Below are 18,070 nucleotides of genomic sequence, written 5' to 3' on the forward strand. Positions count from 1 at the left end.
CGCGGCAACCGGGGGCGGAAAGGAGGCGCGGGGGCGGGGCGGGGGCGGAGGCGCCGGGGCCCGGGATCCGCTCTCCCGGCGCCCGCCCTGCACTCCCAGCCGAGCCGCGGCCGCCGCCCGTCCGCTGCCGACTTGGCCGAAACTTCTTGGGGTCCCGCGCTCCAGAGAAGAGGGTGCAGCCCCGCGACGACCGACGGCGGGGCCCGAGCCGGCGCCCAGGACGGGAGGCCTTCCTTCACTGCGGCGCGGTCGCGGCACCCGACTTCGCCGCCGACCGAGCGCAGGGTCCCCGGCGCCGAGCAGGGAGGGAGCCCTCCCGGTCGCAGGAGCGAGCGGTGCTCCCAGTGCCGCGGCTGCCCGGGCCGGGCAGCGCGCCTCCCGCGAAGGCTGCCCCAGCACCCGGACTCCGGCAGACGCCTCGGCGGGATCCCCGGAGCGCGGTGCACCCGGGCGCGGATGCGGAGTCCGGTGCGGCGTCCCGAGCGGCCCGCGCGCTGAGAGGAGCGGCCCCCCGCTCGCCGCGGCGCCCGGAGGACCCAGCGCAGCCGTCGCTGGAGGAGCCGGAGCCCGCGAGCCTGACGAGCGGCGGGACTGCAGGTAAGCGCCAGCCGCCTGCTACGGGAAAGGGGAGCTCGCGGGCTGCCGCCTCCCTAGCCCTCGGCCCCCAGACTCGCCACCCGGAGACGCCCCTCCTCCGCTCCCACCTCCGAAACTTCCTAGAGCTCTCCGGTTCCCGCCCCCTCGGCGGCCGCGGGCTCTCAGCCCCCGGGAGCGCGGAAGGACGAGGGGTCCCGGGAGCTGGGCCCTGCCCTCTGCGACGCGACCTGGTGGAGCTGGCTGGGAGTGGGGTGCGCAGCGCCGGCCGAGCCCCATCAGGTGGGGGTAGGGAACGTGGAAAGGGAAGGGGAACCCCGGTCCCAGGCCTCGAACAAAGCTGGGGCCGCTTGCCGTCTCCAGCCAGTGTGCTGGCCGGGCGCGGGGCGAGGGCAGCTAGGGTAGAGTTTTCTCGCTCTTCCCGGCAGCTCGGGCGCTAGTGGCTGTAGGTCCCCGAGGGCTGGGTGTCCGAGGAGGTGGCCAGGAGGTGCGGCCCGCGGGCGTGCACTGGGGCTTCCCCGGGGCCCTGCCTGCGCCTGTCCGAGAAGCGTGAGCCCCTCTGACCTCCTCACTCACTTTCCTGGCGCGGTCCGGCCCAGCTGGAACGCTCTGCCTGAAGTCTGCGCCCGCATCAGCCAGACTGGGCGAGGACTACATCTGGATTATTTTAGACCCCGGAGCAGTGTTAGTTTGGTGCCTGAGTTACTGCCTGAGCTCCGAGCGGGTCAAGCCCTGAGTGTTTCAGTTTTCTTTCATTGTCTCTCTGCTCCTTAGGCTCATCTATCTCTGCCCTGGGAAGAGGGGGAAGTGACCTCTTTCTCCATCTTCTCGCTGGTCCTCATGCATGTGTGGCCATGCACTTCAATCAGAGCCAGATTTCCTGGATATTTTCATCCTCAAATCGCTGTGAGAGATCGTTCAGTTTGCTTGAGGCTTGATTGGTTCTGTTCACAGAGAGAAACACTGAGGTTGCTCATTCCCGCTGCGGGAGGGGTTCCCAACTCTGAATGGGGGGACGTGCTGTCCATCCCCACCCACCCCGCCTTCTTTACTGCTTTTGCCACCGGCCACACTGGCAACAGCTTTCAGTTACTACCACCCTGGTCAGAGTTTCAGCCTGGTACCCGGAGGAGAAAGGCTCAGGATCCTGTTACCAATCCCGGAACTGCTCTAATCACGGAGAATGTGCCCACCTGACAGAGCTGTGATGGGACATTTGTGTTGTGCCATCAGTGTGGGTGCAGAAACCTCTGGGTCAGTGGGGCAGGGCCACACTCCTGGCCACGTGTCAGCATTTGTGAGTGCACATGGGTAGAAGCTTTGGCGGGGGGATCTCTTCTGTGGCTGGCCCTAAGGTACCATGGGGCCCTGGGAGTACTGGGCACATCCTCAGAAAACCTGAGGACCCTTTCCTGGTACCAGCTGCTCCTGTTGGTCTCTGGTTCATTGGTGGGGCCAGACTGCCAGTCTCCAGCATGGGCGAGTGGGTGCCGGCCCCAATGTGTGCCGACACACCTGTCTGGGCACATACACACACACTTAGGTCCTGGCAAACACACCGACTTCGACAGGTAAAATGCTGAGTGGTGGTTTTCCTCCATTTCAAAACAGTGTTGTCTGTGACACAACAGGTCTGTGATTATAAATAGCAGGATTTGTTTGCAGGCCCCTGTGAAGGAAAGGCAGTGTTGAGATCTCTGCGCAGTTTTGAGGGGAGCGATGCAGCTGGGCTCTAGCGGTGCGGTCAGGCCCAGGAGCCCAGGCGAGGAGGCAAGCTTAAAGCCAGGTCTCCCCCACTGCAGGGCGCAGCTGGGGCCAACACCAGGGCAGGAGGGAGTGGAGCAAAAGGACCTAAAGAGACAATATGTGGATAAATAGCTAAGGGCAGCCAAGAGCAACAGCCCCCCTTCTTTTCCTAAAGAAAATCAGACAGAGGGTGTGTGGGGTCTGCCTGCCAGGGGAGCAGGAGCCAGCCTTGGAGGAGCTTGCTGGCCCTTTCCATCCGTGGATTTCCTACTTTCCCAGGCCCTGATTTCTTCTGTATTTGAGTATGAATATGTGAGAGAGGGTGCGTGTGTGGCGGGGGGAGGGGGGTAGTGTTTACTCAGGGTGTCTAAAACCGGTCCTATCTTTAGTGCATTTGGTGATTGTACTATCTCCAAGGGTGTCTTACTGGCTTGAAACAACCATTTTCTAAAAGTTTTCTATCCCAAAAGTTTAAGGCAAAGGGATATGGCCAAATTGCTGGGAGCCATATGCTGTGAAGTGAAAAAACCTGGGATTGTCTTCACCTGTGTATTTCACCCTTCTCTTGCTGTAGTGACAGCTGAAAGATTTTTTTGTTTGCACTTCAGGAGGGCAGAAGACCCGGCTAGTCTGTTCTGATTTTACCTCCTGGGACAGTCCTGCCGGTTTCTAGATTGCCACGGCCTGGCACCTCTAGCAGGAGAGGACATTTTTATGTGAAGTGATACTTCTTGCCTTCTCTGAAATAAAATCCAATGTGTCCACAAAAGCTTTTCTGTCGGCCATTCTGATTTTGTTCTCCCTAGCGCCCTTTCAAACTGCCTGTCATTTATTTCCTAATCTTCTTAACAAGTCTTCAGACTCCGCCTTTGTTCCAGCCCCACACCTGAAGGCAGCCCTCACCACCGGTGGTGGTGGTGGTGTTGATGTTTGTAACTCCTTCAGGCCTCTCAAGGTTCATAAGAACAATAGATATAAAAATTCCCTTGTGAGGAAAGAATATGGGGGCTCCTCACTCTCACCTCAGGGCATCCTTGGCTGGTTTTCTATGGAGTATCTTCAAATTGTATCCAGGAGTCCAGAAAAAATCCAGCAGAGGGGTTGGGAACAAATACTGTGATGAAGATGAATAGACCTGATAGTGTTTAATCTGAACAACTGAGCCACTTGTTAAAGTAAAAATAACTTCTGCCCATCTCTGGTGAGCGCTCTGTTCACTGCCCTGCTGCCCCGTTGGTGGAGCCTGGGAAGCAGACCTGCTATTTGGGGGTGCAGTTCTGGCCCTACTTTTCCCTTCAGCGAACAGAGCAGGTGATTGCCCTGCTTCTACCAGGGCCTCTCCACCCAGCAGCTCTGTTTACCTGGCTAAATTTAAACCTCCACCCTCTCCAGCCTAGTTGACCCACTGGCTGGCCATCTGGCCACCGCCTGGCTCCTTGGGCTGCAATTCCTGAGGTCTTGGCCCCTGTGGTTGCACTCGGGCCTTTTTGAGCTGCGGGAATCCTCTTCCAGACTTTCTAAAGTTGGTCTCTCCCCTCCCTGCTTCTCCACCCACGTGGCTTTCTTCCAACTCTTTCTTCTCCTGGGCGATTTGGCACCTGGCTGGTACTGAGGGAAGACTGTCCCCTGACCCCTCCAAACACCATGGACGAGGTTTCCCGAAGCCTAGGCCCAGGCTGCCTTGCTAACTGTCATCATTGCCCAGCCCAGTTCTGGGCCCTGGGGTCCCCTCTGAGCAAGTCTGGTGCTGGCAGCAGTGCATTTTCTGAGAATTCCTTTGCACTCCCAAACCCCTAAGGAGCCTAGCCCCCCATATGTCCTCTTCTCTGCATCACCGTCTTCTCCTGAGGTTTCGCTGGGTAGGCTTATGGGGGTAGGGGAGCGGGGAATGGGGGGAGAGTGCGGAGGGTGGGGGCACGTTATAACTTCTCCCTTTGGTCTCAGTTATCTCTTCTATAAAGTGAGGGTATTGCATGAGACTGTGCTAGAGGCCCCTTCTATGCCTCACATTCTCTCGTTTTAAATAGCTTTAGCTGGCTCAGTTTTGGAAATCCCTCTGCTGTGAACCAGGCCTGGGGGTGGGGAAGCAGCCAGTCAGAGGAGGTGCGTTCCCACCAGAGGGGTGGAGGGGCAGCTCTAGCCCTGCTGCTTTCACAGAGTTACTGTTTCAGAAATCGTGGTCTTGCAGGCAGGGTTTGTGGTCGAGCTGGAGGCTCAGGTTGTGCTCCTGGCTTTGGGCTCTGGCCTGGCAGAGGCTTCTGTGGTTAGCCAGCCTCCTGAGGATTATGGGGAGGCTCTGTCTCCAGTTTCAGGTGACTTCAGAGCTGCTGCCTGAGTGCTGTGAGGAGGCACCCGAGTTGTTCTTGAACGAGTTTCCAGTCTTCTGTACAGCTTCCCCGAGTCCAGAAATGCTCACCCTTCAAAGGTTGGTCTTGTCTGACTACTTGATAAGGGGTCAGGAGTGGATTTCCTGAGGTCTGGAAAATGATAGTTAGGCTTAAGTTGGAAAAGGCAGTGGATTAAAAGTTCTTAGTTTACAAACTCAAGCCCCCTAAGGTCACTTTGGAATTATCTGGAATGTTCAATCAGTAGTAGTTTTGCTCTGAGTCCTGCTGGGGGAGCAAAAAATATGGTAACAAAGCTATATTCACAGTAGCCCACGGTAACACTGTTTGCTGCTGAGCCTTCCTGTGCCCTCAGAGGGGAGCTGGACTTTGCAGGGACAAGTGCAGAGCAGCCCTGGAGCCCCGGCTCTGTCACTGCCGGGTGCCTGCACTTGTGGCATCTCCGGGACCAGAACCAGGACTCATGCACCCCCACCCATTTCTCTTCCTGGCTGATACCCGGGGGTGATGGGAGGTTCCCATTGCTGTAGGGGCGTGGAGTTCACTCAGTCCCTTCCTAAACTCATCTCTACGATCATATATCTTACCATATTCCATATTCATCAAGGGGTTTCTCCTGGGAAAATCTGAGCAGTGAGTTAGTAAATACTTCGTACAAATCTTGTTTGGGGTAATCAAACCTTTAAAGAGATTTTGTGTATAAGTTTTGACCTAGAAAATGCCCCATCATATTCAGAAGCAGGAGCTGGTGAATGGGAGGAGGTTTCTAGATTACACTATCAGGATCATCCTTGAGACAAGAGGCTGTAGAAAGCCAAGACAATAGAGGCCAGGGCTTTAGTGTCAGGTGCTGGTGTGAATCCCAGCACGTAGCAGCCAGCTACCGAACCTGAGCCAGGGCAGGTGACCTGACTTCTTAGTGCCTCAGTTTCCTCACTTGTGAAATGCAAATAGTAACTTGAGGCTTTTCTCCTGTGGTTGCTGGAGCCAGTGGTGGGGAGGGTGCATGTGTGTGCAGCACTGAACTAGGTGCTGGACGCCTCCGGCTGCAGCAGTGTTAGCTCTGGTGGCACTATTGATGGGGTCCAGTGGGTGGGCGGAAGAGCATCCTGGCCCCTGCCTGGACCTTGCTCTGCATTCAAAGATGTAGGCTGCTTTGGACGGGACAGTCACAGCACACCCATTGCTGTGTCAGCGTGTGCTCGCCAGTCTCAGAGGGAATGACTCTCAGGAATACCCATTGTCTCCAGTCAGACACAGATATCACTTTGATCATTAATAGAGGGTCCCAGTTTGAGGAATGACCGGTGACGGGAGAGGACAGATGTTCAGGGTTGGCTGTCATGAAGGGAAGGAAAAAGTGGGACATTCCCTTTTCCCTTGAACACTCTCAGAGTGACCTGTGGCTCAAGCCAGACCCTTGGCTGCGCTACAGGGACCTGAAGCGACCCTCCGTGCTGCCACTGCCGGCAGGAGAGTTTTCACGTGTGAAGGGCCAGTGAGAGATGGACAGTGAAGGACCTGGGTTAGGGGCTCCACAAGTGCTTCATTCCCGGTGCCTTGAGCCCCAGGCACCGTCGTCTACCTACCAGGCTGTCCTTTCAGACATCTGGCACCATGTAGAAGTTACTGGAACTCATCTCTTTGGTCCCTGGCTGCCCCAGTGCGAGTGTCCAGCAAAGCCTGGTTGAATATAATATGAGAGGAATGGATAGGAGAAGGCCTCCATTCTGCCTCCTCTTTGATGCGTGTTCTTCCCACGGCTCCTGGGACAGCTCGCTCCCCTGGTCTCCCTTCTCCCTCACTGGCAGCAGCTTTCCCGATCTTCTCTCCTTAAGCCTCGTCTCTTCTCTAATACACTCTGATGGCTGTAAATACCGTGCACACTGCCACTAATCACACATTTTCCTCTCCTGCCTGCTCCTTTCCTGGTCCTTCAGGTGGGTTAAGCAGCATCTTCTGCAGGAGATCTGCAAGGCGGCCCAGCCTGAACTTCCTACCTTTTCCCTTAAACCTGCTTTTTGCACAGTGTTCTCTGTCTCATCCTTCTAGTTGCTCATGCTGTAAACCCCACAGTCTCCCTCCCTCCTTCCCTCCACCGCCCATATCCAGTCCATCAGTGCATCTTGCTAAGTCTACTTTCAGAAGACACTCAGAGCCCTGGCCACTTCTCCCCTCGCCCACCCCTCCCCTCTCCTCCTGGCTCATTCTACCAGAAGCTCCCTGACGAATTACAGTAACAGCCTCCTCCTAACTGGTCTCCCTGCTCTAGTCAGCCACAGCGATTCTGTTGAAATCTGTCAGGCAGCTTTTTCCATCAGAGCCCTCTGATGGCCTTCAGTCCCACACAGGGTACAGGCAGGTCCTTAGAGAGCTCCCGAGCCTGGATGATCTGACTGCTGCTTCCCTCCGTGGCCTCATTGAGTCCGTCCTTCACGCTAGTCTAGCAGGCTGGCCTCTTGCTTGTCTGTGAGCTCACATGCATGTGTCTGCCGCGGCTTTGCAGCTGGTTGTTCCTCTGCCCTCCCCTCCTCTTCGGGCCCCTTCTCAGACCTTTCCTCAAGTGTCCTCTCAGCAAGGTCTTCTGTGACTCCCCTGTATAAACTGTAGCCCTCCCACCTGTTCCCAAGCCCCCTTCTCTGCTTTACTTTTCTCCATTGAACACACATATTTTATATATTTTACTTATTTGCTCTCTTGTCTGCTTCCTCTTGCTAGAATATAAAAACTAAGAGGGTAGGGATTTTTGTCGGTTTTGTTCACTGTTGTAGCTGGAGCACATGGAACAATGCCTGGCACGTAGTGGGTGAAGGAATTGAGTGAATGAATGGCAGGGTCTCTGTGTCAGCATGGACAGTCTAATGGTAGAGGGGGCTGACCGTCTTCCGGCCTGTGAGCTCCCGGTCCTTGCCTTCCGCCTCACAAGCCTGCAGAGGTTGGGCAGCTGGTGAGGACGTGTGGCCAATTACATACCTCTACTTATTTAACTGTTGGAATTAAGACATGTTCACTGAAAATCACTAATTTTTTTCCATTTTTCAATTCATTCATATTTTTATTGAAAAATATGAAGAAAAATAAAAATTACTCCAAGTCAGAGATCATCATTGATAATATTTTGGTGCATTTCCATTTCTACACATCCGTGTGCAAGCACATGTGCGTTGTCAGACACGTGTGTTTCTTTAAAAAATACTGTTTTATTTTTCTCTTTAAGTATATTTTATTCATCATGCTATTACAGTTGTCCCATTTTTTTCTCATCTTTATTCCCCTCTGCCCTGCACCCCCCTCCCACCAGTATTTCCCCCCTTAACATGTCCATGGGTCGTACATGTAAGTTCTTTGGCTTCTCCATTTCCCATACTATTCCTAACCTCCCCCTGTCTATTTTCTACCTACCATTTATGCTTCTTATTCCCTGTACTTCCCCCCACCCAACTCCCCTGTTGATACCCTCCATGTGATCTCCATTTCTGTGGTTCTATTCCTGTTCTAGTTGTTTGCCTAGTTTTTGTTTTTGTTTTTTAAGGCTCAGTTGTTGATAGTTGTGAGTTTGGTGTCATTTTACTGTTTGTAGTTTTGATCATCTTCTTTTTCTTAGATAAGTCCCTTTAACATTTCATGTAATAATGTTTCTTCTTTAACTCCTTGGTTTGTCGGACTTCCATACATTTCGATTTTCTGCAGTTTTGGTTGTTTCTTGTTTTTAAATTTGTTGTTGTCCTCCTTTTGGTTGTGCAGGTAGGCACAACCTATCTATCTATGCCTCCGTCTTGGTCAGAAGTCCAAAAAATTTTATTTATTTTTAGAGAGAGGTGAACGGAGGGAGAAAGAGAGGGAGAGAAACATCAATGTGTGAGAGAAACATCCATCAGTGCCTCTCGTACACCCCCAACCAGGGACCCGGCTGGCAGCCCAGGCATGTGCCCCAACTGGGAATGGAGCCAGTGACTTTTCAGTTTGTGGGCCAATGTCCAACCCACTGACCCAAACCAGTCAGGGCCACATGTATGTTTCTTACACGCTTGTCTGCCTTCTGGATGGTAATGAAGATGGTAATCTCCAGCGCCTGTATGGCCTGGTGAATAGCATGTGCACAAAATTGTAGATTAAAGGAATGAATGGACAGTGTGGTAAGTAGTTGACATCTAGGCAGAGCCAGTCCCAGTGGTTTCTTTCCCTTTTTGGTTCATGAGCCACATGGTGAGTACATCTTTACCACTTTTGTTTCCTGATGGTTCTAAGACTGTGTTTCTAAACCTCGGCACTATTTATTACTTGGGACCCAATAATTCTTTGTTGTAGGAGGCTGTCCTGTGCATGTGGCCAAATCCCTGACCTCTACCCACTAGATGCCAGTAGCACCTGCCTACCAGTGATGACAGCCAGAAAGTCACTAGACATTGCCGAATGTCCCACCGGAGGCCAAATTGCCTCTTGTTAAGGACTTCTGTTCTAAAGTGTCTCTGTTTTATCCTGACAATCATTCCTTATTTTCTTTTCCCCTAAATCTTTTGGAATTACTATGAAGTTCTCATCCTATTTCTGTGCTGCTATACGAGTGGGCCCTTACACATCAGATGTGAATTTTGGCCCCAGCTCTCTCAGCAGCTGATTGTCCCCGGCCCACTCCCCACAGGACTTCTCTCATCTGCTCCCAGAGGAGTCACAGGTCACACTGCTGATCTGGGCCCCTCTCCTGCTCAGAATGCTTGAGTGACTCCTCATTTCCCTACTGAATTCATGTGTTATATTTACTCTGGTATTCAGTATCCATCCAAATTTTTTTTAAAATATATTTTATTGATTATGCTATTACAGTTGTCCCAATTTTTCTCCCTTTTCCCCACTCTGTCCTGTACCCACCTTCCCTCCAGCAATCCCAACACTATTGTTCATGTCCATGGGTCGAGCATATAAATTCATTGGCTTCTCCATTTCCTATACTATTCTTAACATCCCCCTGTCTATTTTGTACCTACCATTTATGCTTCTTAATCACTACACCCTTTCCCCCATTCTCCCTCTTCCCCCTTCCAGCTGATAACCCTCCATGTGATCTCCATATCTATGATTCTGTTCCTGTTCTGGTTGTTTGCTTAGTTTGTTTTTTTTAGATTCAGTTGTTGATTGTTGTGAATTTGTTGCCCTTTTGATGTTCATAGATTTGATCTTCTTTTTCTTAAATAAGTCCCTTTAACATTTCATATAATAATGGCTCAGTGATGAATTAATTCCTTTAGGTTTTACTTTGTCTGGGAAGCACTTTATCTGCCCTTCCATTCTAAATGATAGCTTTGCTGGATAGAGTAGTCCAGGATGTAGGTCCTTGCCTATTATGACTTGGAATACTTCTGTCCAGCCCCTTCTTGCCTGCAAAGTTTCTTTTGAGAAATCAGCTGACAGTCTTATGGGAACCCCTTTGTAGATAACTGTGTCCTTTTCTCTTGCTGCTTTTAGAGTCTCTCTTTATCTTTAACCTTTGGCATTTTTATTATGATGTGTCTTGGTGTGGTCGCCTTTGGGTCCAACTTGTTTGGGACTCTCTCTGCTTCCTGGACTTGTATGTCTATTTCCTTCACCAAAATAGGGAAGTTTTCTTTCACTATTTATTCAAATAAGTTTTCAATTTCTTGTTCTTCCTCTTCTTCTGGCATCCCTGTGATTTGATTATTGATACATTTAAAGTTGTCCCAGAGGTTCCTAAGTTTATCCTCATTTTTTAAAATTCTTTTTTCCTTCCCGTTGTTCTGATTGAATGCTTTTCCTTCCTTGTGTTCCAAATCATTGATTTGGTTATCGGCTTCATCCTCTCCACTGTTGGTTCCCTGTAGATTTTTCTTTATTTCACTTAGCATATCTTCATTTCTTCCCTTATACTTTTGCTGCACCTGGTGAGTTCTTTGAGCATCCTGATCACCAGTGTTTTGAACTCTGCATCTGATAGGTTGGCAATCTCCTTTTCGTTTAGTTCTTTTCCTGGGGTTTTGTTCTATTCTTTCATTTGGGCCATATTTCTTTTTCTCCTCAATTTGGCAGCCTCCCTGTGTTTGTTTCTGTATTAGGTGGAGCTGCTTTGACTCCCTGTAAAGGGCACCTGTAAATTGTGTGGGGTGTCGCCTTAGGGAATTGCCAGGTCAGGGCAGATGGCTTCACTGCTTTGTGGCTCTGTCTGAGGTGAGGGCTCGGAGAGGGGACAGTGCCACTGCCTGGCTTTTGGAGGTTTGCCTGGCACTTGCCTCATTTCCAGTCACTTCACCTACTTCCCGTATGCAATTGGCTGTTGCCCTGGTGGTGAATCCCAGAGTGAATGGGTCTGCATATGTTCTAAGTCTGTGCAGGCCCTTTAAATGAACTCTCCTGAAAATCTGGCATTTTCTTCCACACCTCAACCCCCACTAGTTTTTACAGCCAGAAGTTATGGAGATTTATCTTCCCGGTGCCAGAACCCCAGGCTGTGTGGTCTGGCCTGGGGCTGGGATTGCTCACCCCCAAGGAGTGATTGTTATCTATCTAACGTGAACGTGGGACCACCCATTCTGCTGCTGCCTCTGCCGCCTTTCTGCACCACACTGAGTCTCTGTGCCTCTCCACCTGTCTCTCACCCCTCCTACCTGTCTTGATGAATATGGCTTCTTGAAATCCTTGGTGTTTGGAGGCCCGTGCAGCTTGATTTTCTGATGGTTCTGGTTGTTACTTGATTTAAGAAATCGTTGTAATTCTCTCTGTGGTCGCACAAGGAGGCAAAGTGTGTCTACCTATGCCTCCATCTTGACTGCAGGTCTCCTTCCAAATCTTAACCTAATCAACCTTTGGAGACTCCTCTCCTACTGCTTCCCTATATTTCAGCCAAACCAGGAGTCCTGCTTCCTAATGATGGCTCACACATTTACTCCTTTCAGAATCCCTTCCTCTTCCTCTCTCCCTATTCATACCTACCTCTTCTTCAAGGTACAGCTCAGGTGCCCCCTCTCTGATCACCTCTGTCAGAATGATCTCTCTATGGCTGGGAGGCAGCTCCCTAATGGACGATTATAGATCTGAGGACACTCATTGTGATGGCCCTTTGTGCACTTTGTCTTATATTGTAGTTCATATTCGGTCTTCACTACTATGTCTGTGGCTGGTTAAGCTGTCTTCTTAGGTAGATCTTAGGTGAGTCCCTACCTGCAGCGAGGGCTGTACCAGGGAATCACCTCAGCAGTGAATAGCCATCCTCCTGATTAAATGGGTAACTGAATTGAGTGAGGTGTCCTATAGCAGAAGGGGCTTTGTTATTTACTATGAAGTTTAAGTACACCATCAGCCCTCCAGACTTCGGTTTGGTCTAGCATGTGTCCCAAGCTTTTAAAACCCTTTGCAAACCATGCTCTCTGTCCCCTGTCCAGTAGAAAGCACATGGCCTTGGACTTGGGTTTGAATCCTGACTCAGCCACATACAACCTACGACTATGTAGTTTTCCTGAGCTGTCGGTTCTTCATCTTTTAAACAGGGGTAATAATGCCTACCTCATAAGATTATTTCAAGAATTCACTGTTACCATTTACTTGAATTAGGGCAATTCCTGCACATAGTATGTTAGCTCCCTCCTTTAGCTCTGCACTGAAAAAAATGAGTGTGTCAGGAAATTGTTTCCTTGATGCTCCAAATACCTCGCTGCTCAGAGTGCAGTCCTAAAGAACCGAGTGTTTTATAATTTGGTTTGTTCGACATTGAGGAGACAAAGAACACCCAGAAATTCACTTATGTGACGGCTACTTTTACCAAAGCGCTGTGAAAAGCTCAGCAGCTTCTGGCCCTTGGAATTCCCCAGTAAGGGTCCAGCATGAGAGGGGGGTTCCTGGAGGGCAGCAGTGATGCTTACTCACCTTCGTCCCCCACCCCCCTGCCCGCCAGTCCCAGCAGCCGGCTTTGTTACCATTCAGTGATGTTGATAAACTGATGAGGTAGTGACGTCCATGGTCACAGTCCCCATGGGAGAAAGCTGGTCTTAAATTACCACATTTCATCAACACTAAGACACATTTTAACATATTCATAAGGTCAGGATTCATCTTAAAATCGGTGTGTTGTCTAACTAGGAGTACTTTCCTTTCTTAGGTACAAAATAATGGTGCATTTTGGAATTGGTAGCATATGAAGTTTGGTGAAATAAGGTAATGTTATTGATTGCTGTTTACTGACATGACCTGTTGTCTTTTCCTGAAGCCTACCTTAGTGTTCCCTTGGAAATGTACTTCTGTGGTTTTGCAAAATAGAGTATTTAGAGAGCGGCACCTTCATTTGAACATGTGTTGTCTGAGTTAAAACTGAGATAGGAAATTCTAGGCAAAGACCAGATGTCCCATGGACCCTGCACCCCAGTGTGAGAGGACGGATGCTCACCCCGCCCCTGTGGTCTCCTGTGAAACGCAAGTCTAGGGTTACTGTCCCTGTAACCAGGGATCTTGGGCAAAATATACCTTGGACATGACTCCCTGTCCTCATTGGTAAATGCGTTCACAGTGTACCACCCTGCCTTGCCTGCCTCACAGAGTTGTTGTAGGGTTGAGTAAGAGTGTACGTACAAGTGGTTTATAACCAGTGGGAGGCACCATTTGTGCTCACAGGAGGAGAAGAGCGGGCGGGTGTGTGACCCAGAGAATTGTTAAACCTGCCGATAAACCACAGCCCCAGGTGACTCAGTGTTGATTCATGCCTGGCACTTGTCTTTCTATTTCTCTCTTTCTACTAGAGTTTTTGAAGTTTATAGAAGCTTATCTGGCGAAGTGAAATAGTATCTAGAAGTATCAAGAAGAAACATCCTATAACTAGAGTGTGAGCTTCCCACTCCCTCATTTTATACTTTTCCTGTTTACTGCCTTGGCATTAGAACAGATAAAATATCAGTAACCTTAGCACAGATACCTTTATCATGAAAGGGTAAGTCAAATCTCTTATGCACAGTGCTTAAGAAATTAAGTTCCGCAGCCCAGTTGGTGCTGGCTCAGTCCTGGCCCCCAAGCTCACCAGCAGTGTGACCACCACCCAGAAGTGACCTTGGGCAAGTTACCCAAACTCTCTTGACCTCAGTTTCCTCATCTGTTAAAATCCTCTAGGTGCCATTGTGAAGATTAAGTGAAATGCACAGAAAGCACTTGGCAGGGCCTTGCACAAAGAAAGCACCGAGTAAGTGTCCGCTTTAATTATGCTTCTAAACAACCACACCAAAACAACAACAACAAAAAATGGTATTGTGCAATCTCTAGGGACTAGTTCTGCTGACTAAATCAAAAGCTTGGTTATGTTTGGAAAGAAGGGATAGAGCTGGTGTTATTTTCATTCTCAAGCATGGTATTAATAAACTACACAAACATGTCAGTTCTACAGTAATCTGATCTCAATAACATTGTATTTTCAAATACATAGTTCATTATACTGTAACTAAATCAAGAGGATCCTGGTCAAAACCTTTCCAGACAGCTTTTAAATATTTTCTTTCAAGTCAGATTGTTGCAATGCACGGTCCGCCATCCCATGGGCTGAGGAAGGGTCCTGAGTGGCATCTCACTTTTATGCTTAAAAGCCTGGGAGGCCTGCTTCTGAAAAATATCATGAACTTGCTTCCACAATCTGTTTGCGTTGGAGGGTCAGTAGTGTCAAAGCTCATGAACTTCATGTATTCTTCCTATGGCTGAATGGTGGCCATACTGCCTTTTCTTTTCAATCAACTTCATTGAAGTATAACTTTCATACAATAACACTGTAAGTGTATAGTACAATAAACTCGGACACATTTTCACACCCATGCAACCACAACCGCAATCAAGATACGTCTACTTCCCCGGCCCCCCACAGTCTCCGCATTCCACTCTCCCGCCCCCAACTCAGGCAACACGCACCGGATTTACGTCAGTCTAGATTAGTTTTATCTATTCTAGAATTTCACATAAATAGAATTATACCTGAACTCTTAGTTTCTTTCCCTTAGTTCTTTGTTGTCCAGCTTCTTTGGCTCAGCATAATACCTGTGAGATTTTTCCATGGTGTTGAGGTATTAGTAGTTCATTTCTTTCCATTGCTGGAGAGTATTGTATTGAATAAATATGCTACAATTTGCTTATTCACTTTTGCTGGACAGTTGAGTATTTAAATTTTGGTCAATATGACAATCTCTGTTTGTTAATTGGCATGCTTAGTCTATTTACATTTAATACTGTCTTTTAACTTTTTATTTTAAAATCATTTTAGGCTTACAGAAATGTTGCAGAAATGGTGCAGAGAATTCCTGTATGTATACCCTTCACTTAGTTTCCCCTAATGTTAACACTTTATGACAAAAAGTTAACATTGTTAACAGTATTAAGTAATTTACAGATTTTATTCCAATTTCACCAGTTTTCACCTAATGTCTTTTTCTGGCCCCAAATCCAGTTCAGTATCACACATTAAAGTTAGTTGTCACTTGTCCTTCATGTCCTCCAGTCGGTGACACTTCCTCAGTGTCTCTGGTTTTTCCTCATCTTGATGCTTGGAGGTGTGCATTGATGGAGGGCTCCCCTCAGCTCCGCTTGGCTGGTGTTTTCTCGTGACTAGCTCGTGGCTGTGCATTTCAGGCAGGAACGCTACGGAAGAGATGTCGTGTCTTCCTCAGTGCGTCATGTCAGGGGGTGCCTGATGGCAGTGTTTCTTACTGTTGGTGATGTTAAGTTTTGATCAGTTAATGTAATTTTTATGTAGTTTGGTTTAAGTCTATCATGTTGCTATTTGTTTTCCATTCATTCCCTCCCCTGATTTTTATTGTTATTGCTCTGGGGCTAACTGTATGCACCTTAACTAACCAGGATATTAAAGTATCTCTTTAGAGTCACAGTGTGCCTCCCACAGTCCATACTTCACAGGTGTGATGAACTTAAAACAGGATAGTTCTATTTACCTGCTGCCATGTCTAAGTACATTGTCATATCTTTCACTTCTGCATCTGCCATAAACTCCTCTTATAGAGTTAGTACTTTTGCTTTAAATAGCCAGTTGTCTCTCCAGTAAGTTATGAGAAGAAAAGAGTCTTTTATATTGGGTTGGCCAAAAAGTCCACTACGTTTTTTCCAAAAAACAAAAGACACATTTTTCATTTTCACCAATAACTTTGTTGGTTTGATTTGGATATTTTCAGTATGTCCGCTATCTACCGCTATTGGCTTCTAGTGGGTAGAGGCCAAGGGGTGCTGCCGAACATCTCCCAATGCATAAGACAGCCCCACAGCAAAGGATTATTTTGCTAAAATGTCAATACTATCAAGAAACTTCGCAAAACACTTTTGACACATTTGATCAGTCTTGGCACCTTGTCCATACACTGCGCAAATCTTTTTTTTTCTTTTCAGATGTGTTTTGCCTTTCTTGAAATAATAAAGCGTAATATGCTGAAAACGTTGCATGTCGTCTTCTACAGTATTAAAATGGCTGCACAAAAATTCACCAATTTTGATAAGTTTTTTAAAAAATGCATGCTGAAATGACAGCTGTCCCAATACAGCTGTCCCTAACCAAATTGTTTAAATGCAGTTAAAGACAACTAAGCACTACTAGAGCCATCGTATGGAAAAAACTAAATGAAGTTTTTGTCCAACCCAATACTTACACTCTTATTTACCATTTCGGGTGTTCTCCATTCTTTCCTACAGGTTTCCAGCCTGATAGATGTCTCTTTAGTGTTCCTGATAGTGCAGGTCTGTTTCTCTCAGCTTTTGTTCACCTGAAAATGTCTCTACTTCATCCTTGTTTTTGAAGGATATTTTTGGCTGACTATAAAATTCATTTTTAATATATTTTACTGATTATGCTATTACATTTGTCCCATTTTTTTCTTGCCTTTATTCCCCCCTGCTCTGCACCCCCCTCCCACCAGCATTCCACCACTTAGTTCATGTCCTTGGGTTGTACATATAAGTTCTTTGGCTTCTACATTTCCTACACTATTCTTACCCTCCCCCTGTCTATTTTCTACCTGCCATTTATGCTTCTTACTCCCTTTATCCCCATTCTCCTCCACGCACCTCCCCGCTGATGACCCTCCATGTGATCTCCACTTCTGTGATTCTGTTCCTGTTCTGGTTGTTTGCTTAGTTTGTTTTTATTTTTAGGTTTAGTTGTTGATAGTTGAGAGTTTGTTGTCATTTTACTGTTCATAGTTTTGATCTTCTTTTTCTTAGATAAGTCCCTTTAACATGTCATATAATAAGGGCTTGGTGATGTTGAACTCCTTTAACTTGATCTTATCCGGGAAGCACTTGATCTGCCCTTCCATTCTAAATGATAGCTTTGCTGGATAGAGTCATCTTGGATGTAGTTCCTTGCTTTTCATGACTTTGAATACTTCTTTCCAGCCCCTTCTTGCCTGTAAGGTCTCTTTTGAGAAATCAGCTGACAGTCTTATGGGAACTCCTTTGTAGGTAACTGTGTCCTTTTCTCTTGCTGCTTCTAAGATTCTCTCCTTCTGTTTAATCTTAGGTAATGTAATTATGATGTGCCTTGGTGTGTTCCTCCTTGGGTCCAATTTCTTTGGGACTCTCTGAACTTCCTGGACTTCCTTGAAGTCTATTTCCTTTGCCAGATTAGGGAAGTTTTGCTTCATTTGTTCAAATAAGTTTTCAATTTCTTGCTCTTTCTATTCTCCTTCAGGCACCCCTATGGTTCTGATGTTAGAACGTTTCAAGTTGTCAGAGGTTCCTAAGCCTCTCCTCATTTTTCTGAATTCTTGTTTCTTCCTTCTGTTCTGGTTGAATATTATTTCTTTCTTCTGGTTCAAATTGTTGATTTGAGTTTTGGTTGCCTTTCGTTCACTGTCAGTTCCCTGCATATTTCTCTTTATTTCACTTTGCATAGCCTTCACTTTGTCCTCTAATTTGCAACCATACTCAACCATTTCTGTGAGCATCCTGATTACCAGTGTTTTGAATTCTGCATCTGATAGGTTCGCTATCTCTTCATCGCTTTGTCCTGCTTTTGGAGCTTTGATCTGTTCTTTCATTTGGACAATATTTTTTTGTCTCAGTGTGCCTGTTACATAGTAGGGGGCGGAGCCTTAGGTATTTGCCAGGGCAGAGCAACCCACGTTGCTGTGTAATGACCCTGTATATGGGGGAGGGGTCCGAGAGGAAACAGTGCTGCTTGCTCTGCTCTCTGCTGTTTCAGTCACTTCCCCTGATACCTGTGAGCAAATTGGGCCCTTCTGGTGCTGATTCCTGGTTGGGTGGGTTTATGTACATACTACGACCCCATGGGTCTCTCCAGTGTACTCTCCTGTGAGTCTGGAAGTTTCTCCTGCCATCTCAACCCTCAACGATTTTCCCAGTCAGAGGTTTTGAGGCTTTGTTTCCCTGCACTGGAACCCTGGGTTGCG

The 18,070-nt window shown here is 48.0% G+C and overlaps 1 protein-coding gene across 3 annotated transcripts in view; it reads left to right on the top strand.

Moving 5' to 3' along the window:
- Nucleotides 1–468: 468 nt before the first annotated feature.
- Nucleotides 469–18,070, top strand: part of WNT5B (Wnt family member 5B) — a 153,794-nt gene continuing 136,192 nt past the window's right edge. For all 3 annotated transcript variants that reach the window (XR_008426434.1, XM_053920853.1, XM_053920854.1), the window contains exon 1: nucleotides 469–597. The gene's annotated coding sequence lies outside the window, so the exon portion shown is untranslated. The remainder of the gene's footprint in view (nucleotides 598–18,070) is intronic.

Source organism: Desmodus rotundus, chromosome 3 (assembly GCF_022682495.2).
Source record: "Desmodus rotundus isolate HL8 chromosome 3, HLdesRot8A.1, whole genome shotgun sequence".
NCBI classification, from domain to species: domain Eukaryota; kingdom Metazoa; phylum Chordata; class Mammalia; order Chiroptera; family Phyllostomidae; genus Desmodus; species Desmodus rotundus.